Source organism: Triticum aestivum, chromosome 1A (genome assembly GCF_018294505.1).
Source record: "Triticum aestivum cultivar Chinese Spring chromosome 1A, IWGSC CS RefSeq v2.1, whole genome shotgun sequence".
Lineage (NCBI taxonomy): Eukaryota > Viridiplantae > Streptophyta > Magnoliopsida > Poales > Poaceae > Triticum > Triticum aestivum.
In genome coordinates, this window is record NC_057794.1 from 386,147,907 (window position 1) to 386,163,764 (window position 15,858).

A 15,858-nucleotide genomic window follows, 5' to 3' on the forward strand; every position below is an offset into this window, starting at 1 on the left:
AACCCTGGCTTTCAGAACAAGACTTCGTCTCAACCTCCAAGATCGAGTGCTCCGTATCACCATCCGCTTTCAGAGGTCACGTGCAACAAGTGCCAACAGAAGGGTCACTATGCCAACAAGTGTCTCAACCAGAGGCGTCTTCCTCCTCCTCCTGTGAGATCGGCAAGTACAGCTATGGTCAAGCATAACCCCAAGCATGCCAGGGTCAATATGGTGAATGCAGCTCAGGCAGAGGACTCGTCAGATGTGATCATGGGTAACCTTCCTGTTAATGATATTCCTGCAAAAGTTCTTTTTGACACGGGTGCATCGCATTGCTTCATTTCCAAACCTTTTGCATCAAAGTATGAGTGTGATTATCAGTATCTGCAAAGTTCCTTGCAAATTGTGTCACCGGGCAAGCAGATGACAGCTAACACCTGCGTCCCGGAGGTTACTATCACATTGGGTGACTACAAGTTCCTTTCTTCCCCAATTGTTCTTGGTAACTCGGATATTGATCTTATTCTCGGAATGGATTGGATTTCTAAGCACAAGGCACATCTTGATTATGCTGCCAGGCAGATTCAATTGACTCATTCGTCTGAGGATGTAATTGTCTTTGCCGCTCAGGATAATACAATCCGTATGTTTTCTCTCAATGAGAAGGGTGAATTGGATGCTATTTCGCAAATTCCAGTCGTTTGCGAATATCAAGACATCTTTCCAGAAGAGCTTCCAGGAATGCCTCCGCACTGGCCAGTTGAATTCGTTATTGATCTTGAGCCTGGCACGGAACCTGTGTGCAAACGTCCTTACAAGCTCGGACCTGAAGAGTTGAAGGAGCTGAAGAAGCAACTCGATATTCAAGAGAAAATGGGTCTCATCCGGCCTAGTTCTTCTCCGTGGGGTTGTGGTGTTCTTTTTGTGAAGAAGAAGGATGGAACGGACCAACTTTGTGTTGATTACCGTCCAGTGAACAAGAAGACCATCAAGAACAAATACCCACTTCCCAACATCAATGAGCTATTCGAACAACTCAAAGGTGCCCAAGTATTCTCCAAGCTTGATCTCCGTATGGGTTATCACCAGATTCGCATTCGTGAAGAAGATATTCCCAAGACAGCATTCGGAACAAGCTTTGGTTCATATGAATACACTGTCATGTCTTTTGGTCTCGTCAACGCTCCTCTGACGTTCTCTCGCATGATGAACTTCATCTTCAACGCCTACACCAATGACTTCGTTTTGGTCTATCTCGACGACATTCTGGTTTTCTCGAAGAACAAGGAAGATCATGCCAAGCACTTGTGTTTGGTTCTTGATAAGCTCAGGGAACATCAGTTCTACGCCAAGTTCTCCAAGTGTGAATTTTGGTTTGATGAGGTTCTTTATCTTGGTCATATCATCTCTGCCAAGGGCATTGCCGTGAATCCTGAGAAGGTGTCTGCAATTGTGAATTGGGAACCTCCTCAGAACGTGAAGCAACTCCGCAGTTTTCTCGGTCTCGCAAGCTATTGCCGAAGATTGATTGAAAACTTTTCTAAGATCGCAAAGCCTCTCTCTAATCTTCTCCAGAAGCACGTCAAGTACGTTTGGTCTCCGGAGTGTGACATTGCTTTCAACACTTTGAAAGAGAAATTGATCACTGCTCCAGTTCTGACTCCGCCTGATGAATCCAAACCGTACGAGGTTTTTTGTGATGCCTCTATCCAAGGTCTTGGCGCAGTATTCATGCAAGAGAAGAAAGTTGTTGCTTATACATCTCGCCAGTTAAAGCCTAATGAGAAGAACTACCCCACTCATGATCTTGAGTTGGCGGCAGTTGTGCATGCTCTTTTGACTTGGAGACATCTTCTATTGGTAAGAAAAGTGGACATTTTCACTGATCACAAGAGTCTCAAGTACATCTTCACTCAGCCTAATCTCAACCTCAGGCAAACTCGTTGGGTCGAAATGATTCAAGAGTATAATCCGAGCATCGAGTATACTCCAGGCAAGGCCAATGTGATTGCTGACGCATTGAGCAGGAAGGCTTACTACAACAGTCTGATTCTCAAGCCTTATCAACCCGAGCTTTGTGAAGCTTTCCACAAACTTAATCTGCAAGTTGTTCCTCAAGGTTTCCTCGCCAACCTTCAAGTCTCTCCTACCTTGGAAGACCAGATTCGCCAAGCCCAGCTTCTTGATGCTATGGTGAAAAAGGTGAAGATTGGGATTGCCAAGAGCCAGTCCAAGTACAAGTGCTACCGCCTTGATGACAAGGACACTCTCTTCTTCGAGGATCGTATTGTTGTGCCCAAAGGTGACCTCCGTAAAGTGATCATGAACGAGGCTCACAATTCTCTCCTCTCCATCCACCCTGGGAGCACGAAGATGTATCAGGACCTTAAGAAAGCTTATTGGTGGACTCGAATGAAGCGCGAGATCGCTTAATTCGTGAATGAATGTGATGTCTGCAGAAGAGTGAAGGAAGAACACCAAAGGCCAGCTGGTCTCCTCCAACCTCTTGCCATTCCAGAATGAAAGTTTGACCACATTGAGATGGACTTCATGACTGGGTTTCCAAAGTCCAAGCGTGGCAATGATGCTATATTTGTTGTCATCGACAAACTCACCAAAGTGGCTCACTTTCTGCCTATCAAAGAGTCGATCACTGCAGCTCAATTGGCAGAACTCTATACCTCTTGAATTGTCTCTCTACACGGTATTCCACAAGTGATCTCTTCAGACCGTGGCAGCATCTTTACCTCGAAGTTTTGGGATTCTTTTCAGAAGGCTATGGGCACGAACATCCGCTTCAGCACAGCTTTCCATCCTCAAACTAGCGGTCAAGTCGAGTGTGTCAACAAGATTCTTGAAGATATGCTCAGGGCTTGTGTGATCTCCTTCGGCATGAAGTGGGAGGATTGTCTTCCTTATGCTGAATTCTCCTACAACAACAGTTTTCAAGCAAGTTCGGGCAAGGCCCCATTTGAAATTCTGTATGGCAGGAAGTGCCGTACCCCTCTCAACTGGTCTGAAACTGGTGAACGTCAGCTTTTGGGTAATGACTTAATCACAGAGGCAGAAGAAATGTGCAAAGTCATTCGTGATAACCTCAAAGCAGGCCCAATCCCGCCAGAAGAGCTACTATGATAGTAAGCACCGTGATTTGGCTTTCGAGATCGGAGATCATGTTTACCTCCGTGTCTCTCCTATGAAAGGTACTCGTCGCTTCGGTATCAAAGGGAAGCTTGCCCCTAGATACGTGGGACCTTTCAAGATTGTCAGCAAGAGAGGCGACCTCGCCTATCAACTCGAGCTTCCTTCAAACTTTGCAAATGTTCATGACGTGTTCCATGTCTCTCAGCTTCGAAAGTGCTTCAAGACTCCTGACCGCACAGTCAACTTCGAGGACATTGAGCTCCAAGAAGATCTCTCTTATCGTGAGCACCCAGTTGCTATTCTTGAAGAGACTGAACGCAAGACTCGCAACAAGTCAATCAAATTTCTCAAAGTCAAGTGGTCACACCATTCCGACCGTGAAGCTACCTGGGAACGCGAGGATCACCTCCGTTCTGAGTACCCGGCGTTCTTTCAGTCCTAGATCTCGGGACGAGATCTTTCGTAGTGGTGGAGTGTTGTAACACCCCGGATGTAACTTTCCCTATTTGTACTCCAACTCTTGCCGTTTCCGGCGTTAAGTTATATTTATTTCCTCGGGTTCGGGTTTTTGTCTCCGTGTGTTGTTGTCGTTGTCATGCATCTCATATCATGTCATCATGTGCATTGCATTTGCATATGTGTTCGTCTCATGCATTCGAGCATTTTCCCCGTTGTCCGTTTTGCATTCCGGCGCTTCGTTCTCCTCCGGTGGTCATTTCTAGCTTTCTTTCGTGTGTGGGGATTAAACATTTCCGGATTGGACCGAGACTTGCCAAGCGGCCTTGGTTTACTACCGGTAGACCGCCTGTCAAGTTTCGTACCATTTGGACTTCGTTTGATACTCCAACGGTTAACCGAGGGACCGAAAAGGCCTCGTGTGTGTTGCAGCCCAACACCCCTCCAATTTGGCCCAAAACCCACCTAAACTCTGCTCCATCATCTAGAGCGTTCGATCATGATCGCGATGGCCGAAAACCGCACCTCATTTGGACTCTCCTAGCTCCCTCTATGGCTATAAATAGATCCCTCCACGAAATCCCGGGTCTCCTCCCGGCCCCAAACCCTAGATCTCGTCATCGCGCGTCGCCGGTACGTTTTCCCCGCCGACGGACACGTCCGGACTCCGCCTCCGCCGCCACGTGGCGTCGCGCCATTGGCCGCGGCCCCGCGGGACCGCATCGCCGCGCCGCCGGGCCCGGGAGGCCCAAGCCGGCCCCCGCGAGCCGCGAAGCCAACCGCCTCGACCGCCGCCTCTCAGCCGCGCCCCGCCGCCTCCTTCGCCAGGCGCCGCCGCCAAGCCGCCATCGCCGGCCGCGCCGCAGCCGCCGGACTTCCCGCCCCGGCGCCATCGTCGCCTCGCGCCACCGCGGCCACCGCCGTCCGCCGACCCCGCCGGTCGTCCATCTCCGTCGCCGGCCCACACCCGCGCCCGCCGGACCTCCCCGCCTCTCCTTCGGCTCCGGGAGCCCGAGCATGTTCCGGCGAGATCCGGCCGCGCCTCGGTTTCCGTGCAAACCCTAGATCTCGGGGTGATTTTTTTCGTCCAAGTCCTCAGAATTTTCAGTCCAAGTGCTCATGTTCATGGCTCCGTAACTTTGCATCTGTAGCTCCGATTCATGCATATAGCATATCAAAATGTTCATCTCAGAGAGTACATCATTTCGTTCCATTGCATCATTTTCATTTGAGCTCATTTTGATGCCCGAAATGATTTTAGAAGAGGGCTACTTGAGTTAATTGTCAGATCTGTTACTCCGTTTAGCACTTTTGTCATTTTTGCCATGATTATTGTGTGCATGATATGCCCGTGAGTTCTACATGTGTTTTGTTAAGGGTTTTGTCATCTTTCCAGAGGTACAACCCATGTATTTTTAGGATGTGTGTGGTGACTTGTGCAAGCTTGCAAAGTGGTGCACTTGCTAATTCTGTTTTCAGGGACTTTGTAGTTTTCACCAAGTCCTGGAGCTGTTTATCTCGTGATGCCATATGTTCGTGTTGTTTTCTAGTGATCCGTGCCTCTTTTGAAATGATCAGTAAGGATGTTTTGTTAATATTGTAGTGCTCTATCCATCCATGTATTTGTTTGCAATTATGGATCAACCTAGATTGAGTCAATCAAGCTCTACTTTTGCTTCGTTGCGAATCTGGGCAGATCGTCAACTTGTTTGCGATTTTGCCGATGTTATTGTAGTTGATCCGTGCATGCTATGACATTGTTCTTGCCATGTCTAGCTTGCATTTTGTGCCTTCTTAAGGGATGTATGCTTGTCTTGCCATGACTTGCACCGTGGTGAGTGCATCGAGCTCGTAAACATGCCTTCGTGAGTTATGTTTCAGCATGTCCCAGTTTACACTAAGTCTGAAAACTAATTATGTTTTTGCTATGTTCGTGTGCTTGTTAGTATATTTTGTGATCCCTTTTGGCTCAAGGTCACTAAGGGATTTTTGTTAAGCTTGTTGAGTAGCTCCATGCCATGTATTTATTTGTCATGTTCAGGTCCTGTAGCATGTTGTTTTGTTACTCCGAAGAGGGCTATATGATCTGAAATTCCAGACAAGTGTTAATTTCACTAAGTCTGAGATCTGTTTTACCATTTGCGTTTTTGCCATGCTTGTTCGAACCTCCTAATGGATGAATTGGGCGTAGCTCAGTGCTAGACTTTTGTTAAGCATCTAGTGTGCATCCCTGCCATCTATTTTGTTGTCATGTTTAGGTGCTGTAGCATGTTCATCTCATTGCATTTAGATGCCTACTTGCTGTAAATCGCAGACCGGTGTCATTTTTGAATCGCTTGCCATTTCCAAACCGCAACTCCGATTCCGGCGTTCTTTATATCGTTTTCAAGCGATTTCATCTCATCTTTCCAGTGGCACACTTGGTTTTCCAAGTTGAGGCCAGGTTCATGCATTTCCTGTCATATCTTGCATTTTGCATCTCGCATCGCATCCCGCATAGCATATCATATTTGCATTGTGTTGTTTGAGTTTGCACGTGGTTGATTGTATCCTTGTTGCTTGTTTGTCTTGTTTGGGTAGATTTGGGAGACGAGTTTGCTAACGAGGAGCCCGTTGAGTTTGCTTTCGAGGATCCAGTCAACTCTGACAACTGTGCAGGCAAGATGATCATACCCTCGAAATCACTACTATCTTTGCTATGCTAGTTTGCTCGCTCTTTTGCTATGCCATTGCTACGATGCCTACCACTTGCTTGCAAGCCTCCCAAATTGCCATGTCAAACCTCTAACCCACCATTGTCCTAGCAAACCGTTGATTGGCTACGTTGCCGCTTTGCTCAGCCCCTCTTATAGCGTTGCTAGATGCAGGTGAAGATCGGAGGTCGTTCCTTCTTGGAGCATCTTTTATATAATTGTTGAGATATCATTATATTGCTATGTTATCTTAATGCATCTATACACTTGGTAAAGGGTGGAAGGCTCGGCCTCTCGCCTAGTGTTTTGTTCCACTCTTGCCGCCCTAGTTTCCGTCATATCGGTGTTATGTTCCCGGATTTTGCGTTCCTTATGCGGTTGGGTTATAATGGGAACCCCTTGATAGTTCGCCTTGATTAAAGCTTTTCCAGCAATGCCCAACCTTGGTCTTACCATTTTCCACCTAGCCTCTTTTTCCCTCGGGTTTTCGGAGCCCGCGGGTCATCTTATTTTAACCCCCCCCCCGGGCCAGTGCTCCTCTGAGTGTTGGTCCAAACTAGAGTCCTGTGCAGCGCCCCCTCGAGGAAACTCGAGGTTTGGTTTTAGTTGTATGGAGCGCTCATCTGAGTGTGCCCTGAGAAAGAGATATGTGCAGCTCCTATCGAGATTTGTCGGCACATTCGGGCGGTGTTGCTGGTCTTGTTTTAACCTGTCGAAGTGTCTTGAATTACCGAGATACCGAGTCTGATCGGAACGCCTTGGGAGGAGGTCTATTCCTTTGTTGACCGTGAGAGCTTGTCATGGGCTAAGTTGGGACTCCCCTGCAGGGATTGAACTTTCGAAAGCCGTGCCCGCGGTTATGGGCAGATGGGAATTTGTTAATGTCCGGTTGTAGATAACTTGAACCTTAACTTAGTAAAATAATGAATCAACCGAGTGTGTTACCGTGATGGCCTCTTCTCGGCGGAGTCCGGGAAGTGGACACGGTGTTGGAGTAATATTTGCGTAGGTTGCTCTTTAGTTTCTCGCTCGTGCTTTGCCTTCTCTTCTCGCTCTCTTTTGCAAATACGTTAGCCACCATACTTGCTAGCCGCTTGCTGCAGCTCCATATATTTACCTTGCCATACCTATAAGCTTAAATAGTCTTGATCGCGAGGGTGCGAGATTGCTGAGTCCCTGTGGCTCACAGATTACTATTACACCAGATGCAGGGCCTGATGATTCCGCTCCAGGAGATGCGTATGCGCTCAAGTGGGAGTTCGACGAAGACTCTCAACGTTACTATGTTTCCTTTCCCGATGATCAGTAGTGGTGCCCAGTTGGGGGTGATTAGGACCGTGTCGCATGTTGGGTTCTCTTTTATTTTGGCGCCGTAGTCAGGCCATGAGTGTTTGGATGATGTAATGTTATTAATGTACTTGATTGACGTGGAGAGTGTAAGCCAACTATGTTATCTCCCTTTTTTATCATATTACATGGGATGTTGTGAAGATTGCCTAACTTGCGACATATGCCTTCAATGCGATTATGTCTCTAAGTCGTGCCTCGACACGTGGGAGCTATAGTCGCATCGAGGGTGTTATAGAAGCGGAGTACATGGCAGCCTCGGAGGCAGCACACGAAGCAGTTTGGGTGAAGGAGTTCATTACCGACCTAGGAGTCATACCCAATGCGTCGGGGCCAATGACTCTCTTCTGTGACAACACTGGAGCTATTGCCCTTGCCAAGGAGCCCAGGTTTCACATGAAGACCAGGCATATCAAGCGTCGCTTCAACTCCATTCGTGAAAGTGTTCTAAATGGAGACATAGAAATTTGTAAAGTACATACGGACCTGATTGTCGCAGATCCGTTGACTAAACCTCTCCCTAGAGCAAAACATGATCAACACCAGAATTCCATGGGTGTTCGATTCATCACAATGTAACTAGATGATTGACTCTAGTGCAAGTGGGAGACTGTTGGAAATATGCCCTAGAGGCAATAATAAAATGATTATTATATTTCCTTGTTCATGATAATTGTCTATTATTCATGCTATAATTGTATTATCCGGAGATCGTAATACATGTGTGAATACATAGACCACAATGTGTCCCTAGTGAGCCTCTAGTTGACTAGCTCGTTGATCAACAGATAGTCATGGTTTCCTGGCTATGGACATGGGGATGTCATTGATAACGGGATCACATCATTAGGAGAATGATGTGATGGACAAGACCCAATCCTAAGCTTAGCTCAAAGATCGTGTAGTTCGTTTGCTGTAGCTTTTCTGAATGTCAAGCATCATTTGCTTAGACCATGAGATTGTGCAACTCCCGGATACCGTAGGAGTGCTTTGGGTGTACCAAACGTCACAACGTAACTGGGTGACTATAAAGGTACATTACAGGTGTCTCCGAAAGTGTCTGTTGGGTTGGCACGAATCGAGACTGGGATTTGTTACTCCGTATGACGGAGAGGTATCTCTGGGCGCACTCGGTAATGCATCATCATAATGAGCTCAAAGTGATCAAGTGGTTGATCACGGGATCATGCATTACGATACGAGTAAAGTGACTTGCTGGTAACGAGACTGAACAAGGTATTGGGATACCGGCGATCGAGTCTCGGGCAAGTAACGTACCGATTGACAAAGGGAATTGTATACGGGGTTGCTTGAATCCTCGACATCGTGGTTCATCCGATGAGATCATCGAGGAGAATGTGGGAGCCAACATGGGTATCCAGATCCTGCTGTTGGTTATTGGTCGGAGAGCCGTCTCGGTCATGTCTACATGTCTCCCGAACCCGTAGGGTCTACACACTTAAGGTTCGGTGACGCTAGGGTTGTAGAGATATGAGTATGCAGTAACCCGAAAGTTGTTCGGAGTCCTGGATGACATCTCGGACGTCACGAGGAGTTCCGGAATGGTTCGGAGGTGAAGAATTATATATAGAAAGTGCAGTTTCGGCCATCGGGAGAGTTTCGGGGGTCACCGGTATTGTACCGGGACCACCAGAAGGGTCCCAGGGGTCCATCGGGTGGGGCCACCCATCCCGGAGGGCCCCATGGGCTGAAGTGGGGAGGGGAACCAGCCCCTGGTGGGCTGGTGCGCCCCCCCTTGCCCCCCCATGCGCCTAGGGTTGGGAACCCTAAGGGAGGGGCGCCTCCAGTTACCTTGGGGGTACTCCACCCCCTTGGCCGCCGCCCCCCTAGGATATCCCATCTCCTAGGGCCGGCGCACCCCCCTAGGGGGCCTATATAAAGGGGGGAGAGGGAGGGCAGCAACACCTCAAGTCTTGGCGCCTCCCTCTCCCCTGCTACACCTCTCCCTCTCGCAGAAGCTCGGCGAAGCCCTGTTGCGATCACTGCTGCATCCACCACCACGCCGTCGTGCTGCTGGATCTTCATCAACCTCTCCTTCCCCCTTGCTGGATCAAGAAGGAGGAGACGTCATCCGCTCCGTACGTGTGTTGAATGCGGAGGTGCCTTCCGTTAGGCACTTGGTCATCGGTGATTTGGATCACGACGAGTACGACTCCATCATCCCCGTTCTCTTGAACGCTTCCGCTCGCGATCTACAAGGGTATGTAGATGCACTCTCCTCTCGTTGCTAGTTGACTCCATAGATTAATCTTGGTGAAACGTAGGAAAAAATTTGTTTTCTGCAACGTTCCCCAACACGTACTCCCGTCTCTTTCCGAACCACACCCGCGCGGGTACACGGTGGAGCTCATTTCTGTACGAAAAGGCAGCCCACGTGGTAACTTGACACGTGTACTGGTTGTCCACTTGATGGAGGATCGTCTACCATGGGTGAACAAACAAATTGCGACTTGATGCGTTATGTTAAAAAAGAGGCAAACCATGTGGGGCCTACCTTAGAGGCAAGGCTCTATACATTGGAGTACTTTTGATATGTCCCATCAACTCACAGAACGAGGAGAAGCGTGCTTAGTACACCGTCTCCCCCGCCCATGGGCGCGGTGGCTCGCAGGATGAGGCGAAGCTTGCTTACTAGTACACCTTTACGCCCACTCCCTCGCCCACGCGCACGGTGGCTCGTAGGACAAGGAGAAAATTTTACCACTCCCTCCGTTTACTCCTCGTCCCTACCTTGGTTAGAGAGATTATCATATTGTTTGGAATATATGTCCTTTAGTAGGCAGGATGAGCCTACACGGTTGCTTGCTGGGGTTGCTCTCTTCAGTCTTCACACTCTCTCACACAAAATGACTATGGCCACATCTCTAACATCCCGACGGATCGGGCTGTTTGGTTTTAGGACTAGCATTGCCACACTTTGACACACATTTTTGCGCCTAAGGTGTGGCTTGAACCAAACACTCACCTAAGTTGGTCAAACTTGCCTAACCTTAGGTGTGGCAATCTTTGGCCCCCGGGAAGGGGTGGATGATTTTAGTGTAGATGCGGTCACCGTCGCCGATGGCGAAAACCCACTGTCGGCACGTCCCGATCAGGGGTCCCCGCCATTCTCTCTCATAAAGCCGGTGAGGTTGCCTTCGTCCATTGCTCACTGCCGCGACGTGGATAGTTGCCTCCTCCCGCCGCCCTCCTCTAGGTTGAGCTACGTCCCGACATCCCGTAGGTACAACTCCCTTTACAGCCAGCTTGCACCACTGCTCCAGCTGCCCACATCACTCCATGTGGATATTTCTCTACTTCTTTGCCTCGCACATACCTCTACTGGCTTCTATGTATTGTACTTGTGATGAGTTTATGTCTCATCAACTAGTACTAGTAATCTTATTCTAATCACGCTTCTTCAATTTCTTTGCCATAGGGATGCTCATCTCGATTTTGGTGAAACTGCACAAAATGATCCGATGGTCAAAGGGTTGCAAACTTCATTTCTTCGGAAGCTCCAACCATGCCAGCAAATTAAAGCGTGGTTAGGGTTTACGGTTCAAGGGCTAGGGACTGCATGGATCGTTTTTTTTTCTTTAGTTGTCTCTGTTCCAAAATAAGTGCCAACTTTAGTAGTAGTACAACTTTGTACTAAAGTTTTCATAAAGTTGAGACAGTTATTTTGGAACGGAGGGAGTACATATTGGCTATGATCTGTCAATCATTGAGATGCAATAGCATGCATGTTAGTCTCCTTTGTATTTGATGAAATGTTGCAGCGGGCAACCTTGGATGCAAGATACATGAAACAGAAGCTGGAAGCTTCATAGCATTGTACAAATTTATCTCGCTGGTAAACTACAATATGTACTATACTAGTACTATGTAAAGAGTTAGGTGTAGCACGGTGTCCACAAAATATGGTGATAGTGTGAGGTGGGCCATGTAATCACTGAGCATGCGCGTTTTCACTGCTCTCGCACTCCTCCGCTGAGAATGGAGAAAATTGTAATCTAGTAGTACCTCCTTTCGCCGAAAGCGTGGGACATCCAGCAGTCCTACCACCTCAGTAATAATGACCAATGAGCCGTCAAATCACATAGAGCCAGCAGTAAGTTGGACGGACGAAGCAACCATCACTCTTGAATCCGCTTCTCCCTTCAACGCAGGCACCAGTGAGAGGTCGCGTCCACTCTGCCCGGGCATGAATGCACACCGATTCTTTGGAGCGGCTGAGGGAGTCCTGGATTAGGGGGTCTCCGGACAACCGGACTATATCCTTTGGCCGGACTGTTGGACTATGAAGATACAAGATTGAAGACTTTGTCCCGTGTCCGGATGGGACTCTACTTGGCGTGGAAGGCAAGCTAGGCAATACGGATATGTATATCTCCTCCTTTGTAACTGACCTTGTGTAACCCTAGCCCCCTCCGTTGTCTATATAAGCCGGAGGGTTTTAGTCCATAGGACAACATACAATCATACCATAGGCTAGCTTTTAGGGTTTAGCCTCTCCGATCTCGTGGTAGATCAACTCTTGTACTACTCATATTATCAAGAATAATCAAGCAGGACGTAGGGTTTTACCTCCATCAAGAGGGCCCGAACCTGGGTAAAACATCGTGTCCCCTGCCTCCCGTTACCATCCGCCTTAGACGCACAGTTCGGGACCCCCTACCCGAGATTCGCCGGTTTTGACACCGACATTGGTGCTTTCATTGAGAGTTCCTCTGTGTCATCGCCGTTAGGCTTGATGGCTCCTTCGATCATCAATGGCGATGCAGTCCAGGGTGAGACTTTTCTCCCCGGGCAGATCTTTGTGTTCGGCGGCTTCGCACTGCGGGCCAACTCGTTTGGCCATCTGGAGCAGATTGAGAGTTACGCCCCTGGCTACCAAGTCAGGTTTGGAAGCTTAAACTACATGGCCGATATCCGCGGAGACTTGATCTTCGACGGATTAGAGCCCCTGCCTTGTGCGCCACATGGTCACGATGAGTATGATTTAGCTCTACCATCAGACAGTGTCCAAGAGATCGCACCGGCAACCGCTCCGACCCTCAATTCGGAGCCAGCTGCGCTTTCATGGGCGGGTGGATAGACCCCGCCACGGAGGCCGCACTCTCATCGGCGATCAAGCCGAGTATCGACCTTACCCTTCATGAGAGCCGTGACGCCAAACCACCAAATTCCTCCCCGGCCACGGACTCCCAACCGCCTGCGCCCGTGCCTATCGAATCCGATTGGGCGCCGATCATGGAGTTTACCTCCACGGATATCTTTCAGCACTCGCCCTTCGGCGACATACTGAACTCATTAAGATCTCTCTCCTTGTCAGGAGAGTCCTGGCCGAACTATGTTCGGCAGGATTGGGATGCGGATGACAAAGAAATTCGCCGCCCACCCACCACCCACTTAGTTGCCACTGTCGACGACTTAACCGAATGCTCGACTTCGACTCCGAAGACATCGACGGTATGGACGACGACGCGAGAGACAAAGAGGAACCACCGCCCACGGGGCACTGGACAGCCACCTCATCATATGATATATACATGGTGGACACACCCAAAGAAGGCAATGGCAAAGAGACAATGGAGGATGACCCCTCCAAGAAGCAACCCAAGCGCCGACGTCAGCGGCGCCGCTCTAAGTCTCGCCAAATGTCACGACCGGGTTTTCTGGGTAATAAATTTCCAGAAAAGACTGTCGTTCTCATCAGCCCCAGGATTACTGTTAGCTGATGAGGCTCCAACTTGATACAGAAATTCCAAGCAAAATACAAAATATGTAGTACAAGACCATTCTGGCCTGTGAGTACAACAAATGGTTTCTAGTGGTTGATGGCGGAAGCGGGTTGTGAAGCATCAGTGTCTATGGGACTCCATTTCCCACGGGAACAGCTGACCAGGTTAATTCCTATCTTCGCGAGGCTGCTATCTCCATTGCGTGGTTTCCGGGGCTGGCATCGCGTCGCTCCTCTCCGTGCAGGAAAATCTGGCCAAGACAATAGCCAGGGACAAGCCAGTGAGTACTTTGAATGTACTCGCAAACATTATGAACACAGGTATAATATAACAATGATGTGCTGAAAAATATTTTTATGCTCATGACGTCAGCCACAAAAGATAAGTAACTCTCGGATGCGTGCAAGCAAGTTATTTATAAAATTGCAATAACAGGATAGTATAAAAGAAATTTATGAAATAAATAACAAATAATGCCACAGTCGGGCGTCTGAGCGACGCCACATAAAGGGCTTTAAAAGAAATGCCACAGTCGGGCGTCTGAGCGACGCCACATAAAGGGCTTTAAAAGAAATGCCACAGTCGGGCGTTTGAGCGACACCACAAAAAGGGCTTTAAAAGAAATGCCACAGTCGGGCGTCTGAGCGACACCACAAAAAGGGCTTTAAAAGAAATGCCACAGTCGGGCGTCCGAGCGACACCACATAAAGGGCTTTAAAAGAAACAATCAAAGTGAATATCCCGGAGGTAGAACCATCCCAGAGATACATGATAATAACAACAATATCATGGGTTAGTCAAATAATAATAATCATAGTTATCACCAGTCACAAGTAGTAATTCCATTTCTGGATTAATAGTTTCACCTCCGAAGACCGACACTAAGACCGATACTTGACCCATCCCAGACTGTAATCCTTAACCATGGACACGGCTATTCGAATAGGTTTATTCTCTGCAGAGGGTGTACTCTTTACCCACGAGTAACGGATTTCTTTAGTCCATCGGGACTAATTCCATCTACGGTCTTTTTGTTGAAAACACACCTAACTTGCACACACCAGCTTATCACACACGTGTCTGGAATCACCCACGACACCTGTTAAGCAAACTCTAAGTGGGGAGGCTACAACCTCGCGTAGCATGGGATCAAATTTATATCGCGCGCTCTAAGGGGTGGCCTCCCCTCTCGGTCCCAACCGGAAAACACCCATGCTACCGGACCAGGTGGCCTGCCTACCAGTTACAACCAGTATCTTCCACCATGGCCTCTCTGTACGGTGTGTGCTAGAAAGAGGTTGACAACTTACTGAACCGTACTCTACTTGCTGTAGAGACGAGTGGTAGTACGAAACAAGTATGGGGTTATTGGAACAAGACTCGATCTACGGTCGACTCAGGAGGTTCAAGTATTCCCTGCATGATTAGTATAACAAATATATTTCATCAAACAGAGTCACCACTCATATCACCTTACCATGCCATACCAGACAGAACCGTCCCGACGGAGACCGGCGACAAACTCATACCTACCCAAGGTATAGGTCTTCCCGGTTTCCTGCCGGTATGCATGTAAAGCTCATGAGGGTGATTATCATCACAAGTGTGTCCATTACCAACAGCATGGAAATCAGTAACATGCACCCATGCATATGATCATATCACATGAAATAACAAGTCCTTCGAAATGCGGTGGTGTTATAAATGCATCAACGATCACTCCAAAATTATTATGCCGGGGTTCAGAATGCTTGCCTTCAATGTGTGGAAAGGCAGGGTGCTCTCCAAACTTTTGAAAGTTTCTTCTCTCTCCCAAAAATCCTATTTGAAAATATATTTGAATTAACACACATTTCAAAAACAGAACCAAAAAGTTGTTTGAAAATTTTTCAAATAAATCTTAAAATAAACTAGATCAAATATGAGGAAGGTAGGAAAAAGAATCAACTCATTTGGACTTATATATAAAAAGTTATAGCCAGTCAAAGATTTGGTCAAAATCTGTTTTTAAAATAAAACAGAAAAAGAAAACGTTTTCGGAGGGGAATACGCTTTCGGAGCGGGGAAAGCGTACTAGGGATAATACGTGTTCACTTAATCTGACGTGGACAGCGCGGGGTCACTGACAGTGGGCCCGCTTGGCCCACTGGTCATGTTTGACCAGTCGCCGCGCGTCGTCTCCCTCCTCTGTCCGAGCGGAGCGGGGCTCCGGCGATCGTCGCCGGCGTTTGGCTGCTCCTCGCGGGCTCCAGAGGTTAGGGATGGATCCGCACAGCCGGAGCGGTTCTCCCGGTGGTCGTGGGGTTGTCGGAGGTGGAGGGAGCTGCCGGCGGCGAGCTCCGCGGCGGAGGAAAGTTTCGGTGGCGAAGTGACTATGTGGCGGCGATGGTTCCCGATCAAAATCAAGTAGTGGGTTGGGTTCACAGGCGGATGAGGAAGTTCCTGGCGAAGAGAACGGAGAGGGGGAGGTGCTGGAGGTGCCGGATTGG